The sequence below is a fragment of the Eptatretus burgeri genome, chromosome 5 (genome assembly GCF_056783735.1).
Source record: "Eptatretus burgeri isolate ZD-2024b chromosome 5, Ebu_testis_v1, whole genome shotgun sequence".
In the NCBI taxonomy this organism is placed as follows: Eukaryota; Metazoa; Chordata; class Myxini; order Myxiniformes; family Myxinidae; genus Eptatretus; species Eptatretus burgeri.
This window is the reverse complement of record NC_140965.1, coordinates 87,636,490-87,641,489: the sequence shown is the minus strand read 5'-3', so window position 1 is coordinate 87,641,489 and position 5,000 is coordinate 87,636,490. Positions and strand designations below refer to the sequence as shown.

Genomic DNA, 5,000 nt, shown 5'->3' with positions numbered 1-5,000 from the left:
ATCATAGACACAAGGCAGTCTCCTCGGGATGTCCGCGTGCAGGTAATTCATTCTTCTTTATGACATTAAAAGTTTTCACACGTTCCCAAAACCTGAGGGCATCCTTTCATTTGTACGCTGGTTATTCCACCTTTCCACTTTATTTGCAGTAAATTCAGCCCGAGCACTGCGGTTCGATTACAATTTTGATGCGGTCTTGCTTTCTGGACACTGCATGGGCCACCCTCATTAGACCCCTGGGAAAGAGATATCAATGACACTGGAAGTTTCTGTATTGTTCAAGTTGTTTTTGCGTTTTTCATTGAAATGAAAGCATGCAAGAGTATTTACCGAACTTGTTGAAAAAGGTTTTGTGTAATCCCATTTGTAACGCAGGGTATACCATAATGTACAAGTATTCCAAGGGCCAGAAGCACTGGTTGGCAATATGGTGAGGATGTCTAACTGTCGATGGGAGTGTGTTGGAGACACTGATTTTAAGCTTTTCACGAGGCCAAAACACCACATCATGTTTGGCTGGTTTGTTGAGTACAAGACAGTGTTGCAGAAGATTGAGAGCTTTAAGCTGTGGAATAGGTACATGGACATGATATGCTTTTCTGAGTGTACAAGGAATTTGAGAGCCTTGTGAGGCTGAGCATGTTCTGCTTTCAAAGATTTGGTTACTTGGTGTGTGTGTGTGTGTGTGTGTGTGTGTGTGTGTGTGTGTGTGTGTGTGTGTGTGTGTGTGTGTGTGTGTGTGTGTGTGTGTGTGTGTGTTTTCCCCTTTCAAGTGGTTAACTCCACAGCTCCTTGATGCACATACAAAGGTGTTGACATGCCACATATCACCGTGTGAATACTTTCCTGCTTAAGGGTATATTTTAAGACCTCACACTTTTAGCCAAACCCCCTGATAAAGCAATTACATTTCAAGGTTACTTGATATCAGACGAAGCCTTCTGCTGATTTTTTCCCTCTTTTTTTTAACTTTTATGACTGATTGTAATTTTATTACTTTGTAATGTCATTATTTTAAAAATCAATGCACAGGAAAGATGTCACAAAGGTTCTGATGACCTCACTGTGTTTTATATCCAATATTTGATCTGAGAGCTACTTAATTGTAAATATGCTTCTTTGTTGGATGCTTCTAAAGCTGTCTCCAAAAAAAAAATAGCACTGTTTGATACGTTCAAGCACTCAATGAACAAAACAGGAAAAAAGAAAATCCATGAGGCTTCCAAGGTGGCTCTAGACCAAGAAGGGTCTTAATCAGGTGTGGTGGTCAATGTAATAGTCGAGCTATAAAAAAACAAGCATTCTGTTCGGTGCACAATGACATTTCTGACTTATTGTGTTTGTGATGTTTAAAAAACATCCAAGTAAATGGAAATTGGTAGATCCAATAAACATAATTAGAAATTTGTAAACGTGAAAGGTGCTGACTTTCTTTGAAGTGCTCTTTTAACTTGATTGGACAAAACAACCAATTTTAGTCTTAACTACCTGCTCACCTCGGGCTTCTTCAATATGCTGATCTTGCGATGATCTTCTGTGATTCATCCTTGATAAATTTTAAAGTCTGACAATTCCAGAAGCGAAGTTGCAGCATGGGAGGGATTTGAGACAAAACAATGTTATGAAAAAGGATAAAACTCATGCTTACTGATGGACAGGTAGGCCTACAGTGCAAGAAACTTCCTATTATTATGTTTTTTAAAGTCGAGATTTCAGCACAGTGGTACAAAGCTGTTAACAGTTTGAATACATTTCTTCTCGTGGGGACAGGTTTATGAAAAGAATAAAATAAAATGAGGCCAACATGAAAGGCTTGTTTGCCTGGAAGAAGTTTACAGGTACAGAGAACTGCGTATGAGACACACCTTTCCCAACCTCACGCCTCAATTACAAACTTTCTCCCAAACAGCACTAAGACAAATACACAAGTTTGTGAGACGTTTGTCTGGGTCTTTTCTGTCTGCCAGTCTGATTGGCTTTTCCTTTCGTTAATTTGTGGATTTATTACTCGTATCTAGGACATTTCGACCAATGTCACATTATGGTGGGGCACTTATAAGGGGCCTGATGTATAATACATATGCATCGGAGGGGGGGTACCGGTGGAGGAGAGAGAGACAGACAGACAGACAGACAGACAGACTACGAAGGGCAAGATAGAGAAAAAAATAGAAGGAAGGATGATGATAGAGAAATAAAGGAGGTGAATGTGCCAATGGGGCTGGGGGACGTGGTGGAGAGAAGGGATGTAAGTTTTGAAGGAAATTGGAGTAATGGAAGAGTAAGGTATGGGGTGGGTAGAAATTCAACCCCGTTTGCATACACCATAATAGATGACCACTTGCACTACATGATTACAGAGAGCATTTTCCTTTTGCCTCCTTTTCGGTCATGAATGTTTCTGTTAAACGACGTGTTTAGTAGACAATGTAAGTACCAACTGAGCCTGATTGGCTCTTTTTGTAAATGGCAATTATGCTGCATCAGAGACATCCATTGGTTTGTGCTAGTGTGAGCAAATTTGGCAAGTTGTTTCGGGAGCTTGTTGTGGTAAGATAAATGATAAAAGAGAATATTTTAGAGTGGAAATGAAAGCCAACCTTTAATATGATGCATCATTGCTGACAACAAGCTTTCGTGTGGTTGAAAGGTTGTTTGAGGAGCCATGGCCTCGTCTTGCCAGGGGTTACACCTGCTCACAAGAGCTTGGCTGGAGGGATTGGATAGCAGATTGGGGGGGGGGGTGTGGCAGGGGGGGTTACATATAAAACTGCAGGTGTCAAGGCTTTAAAGTCGAGGAAAAGGTTTCTATGTGAGTATATTATTGTAAAACATGATGCCTTGTTTGAATTATTGTTTATGAGATTTCTTATTGGTGACCCATTGTTGCACCAATGATGATGCTGATGATATGGCCAATGGGACTAGCATACCACCCATGGTCCTGAGACCAGGAGAAAGCATAGCAGGTTAAGAGCATTGAGTAACAGAGACTCGTGCCAATCTCCTGCTGAAAAGGTACCCCTAGGGGTTGGGGGGGGGGCTTAGCAGAGTCAGCACCTAAAAACACATTTCACTGCAAAAAACGCTGTAGTCACCCGCGGGTTCCTTGGCCATTTTCCGAAGCCCTCTTTGCAAAAGAGAAATAAATATATAAAGAAATGGTATTATGTGCTGTTTCCTTTTGCACAGGTAAGAATAATGTAAACGGGCAATGCTATTAAGGAGATGTTTCAGTAGACTACCTCCGAGCCAACCCATTGCCACACATTGACAAACACCAAGGGTAAATACGATTCATCGCTCCCTGCTCGTCGGGCCCATTTGTGAAATGCATCGCATTCCCCTTCCCGAAAATGTCAGGCATGGAATCCCAAATGAGACTGCTCCGGAGCTGTTAATTGGAATGCTGATGTGTTGGTGATCTATGGTGATGGATGGAAGACGTATAGAGAACGAATGAATGTATGGTAGATGGAGAGCGGTTGATGGAGGATGATGCTTGAAGAATGAACGATGGATGTACGATGGACATGAATGGAGCATTGGCAATAGATGGAGGATGATTGATAAAGGGCAATGGGTGATGGATTATTTGCTCGGTTAATGAAATAAGGCAAAGGCAGTGGCTGCTTTGAATCTGCTGTGGTAAGATTATCTCCTGAAAGCGTGCAGCGTGCTGCAAGGAGCGGACAAAGTGTCCTACGGCTGAGCACAGCTAAACATGCTCAGGTCCCACACACTCAATATTTCCTCGGTCTCCCTTATCTTCTCCATTCCTTTGTACCCGTTTCATCTTGAAACGGATAAAAGAGTTAGCTGGAAAGTGAATAAAATGGCAATTGCGATCCGACTTTTTTTCTGGACGCTAATGAAGAGTTATTGAAGCTACGTTTCTGCGGGCAAGTCTTGCCATGACGGTGCGCTTCCCACTTTTATGCTTGCACCATGCCTAAGTCCTCCACAAGCTGGAAGAGCACACTCAGCACGAACAACTCTTGAACTGTTGCTTGCACCAGTGATATGTCAGGCATCATCGATTGCAGGATTTTTTATTATTATTATTATTATTATTATTATTATTATTATTAGAGATCACCCCCAATAAAGAGTGATGCAATTAAGGGACAACAGAGTCAAGTTCATCATTTGGAATGCCGGGAAGATGATGGACATCTCTCTTTTGCGACTACTCCTGATTGATTGTTCCTTCCAATGTGTCGATAGAGTGGCGATTATTCAGCCGATACAAAGCCCTTGCATTTTTGGCCCTTTGTGGGGAAATGATACGAAAACTGAGTTTAATTGTACGAGCCGCAGTCCCTTTTTGTGGCGGAACAAAGCCACGCTGATTAGGACACACTTGACTTGCAGCGTTTGGACCTGGAGAAAATCAATTTCGAGCAAAATTGCCATCCCCGTACATGCCAAGACATTAATTACAAAAAAAAAACATCGTGACATGTGAACCCGCATTTTGGTGCAAATACACCTTGTCCAATCATCAAGTTAAACATAATCTGGCAATTATGTCGTGGAGGCTTCGTGACAGCTCAGCCTCGACCGGAGGCTGAAGCTTCAATCCCGCTCTTCTCCCACCCCTCCTCATCTTCCCGGCTATCATTGTCAGGCAAATCGCGTCCACACGCTCTCCCAACCAGAAGTGTCCTGCAAATGCGTAAAATGCGCAAAAAGCGCAAACAACCCGCGTAGAGTTCGCTGCTATCAGTTTAAGGCTTTTCCTGTTGCCGATCAAAACTATCGTAAAGAAAAACAATTACTGGGGCGAACATTTGTGTTCACATGATGTGGATGGAGTTTGTGGTCCAAGTACCTGTGTTCAGAACCAGCACAGGCAACTAGGTATAATGCGGGGAACTTCTCTTTGGGGATGCAAGTTAAATAATCAATGTCTTCCCGAGGGGGACTGGGCCAAACTCAGTAATTAAATCCAAGTAAAGATCGTGATGGTAAATACAACAATTTAGTTTCCGTGAAAC

At 42.3% G+C, this 5,000-nt stretch overlaps 1 protein-coding gene and 1 long non-coding RNA gene across 6 annotated transcripts in view; one reads left to right on the top strand and one right to left on the bottom strand.

The window, feature by feature from the left end:
- Positions 1-5,000, top strand: part of LOC147026907 (glypican-6-like) — a 475,934-nt gene that overhangs the window by 313,815 nt on the left and 157,119 nt on the right. The window lies entirely within an intron of this gene.
- LOC147026908 (uncharacterized) overlaps positions 1-5,000 on the bottom strand; it is a 23,368-nt gene that overhangs the window by 3,493 nt on the left and 14,875 nt on the right. Inside the window, exon 2 of the long non-coding RNA XR_015058557.1 lies at positions 1,497-1,564. This is a non-coding gene — a long non-coding RNA (uncharacterized LOC147026908). The remainder of the gene's footprint in view (positions 1-1,496; positions 1,565-5,000) is intronic.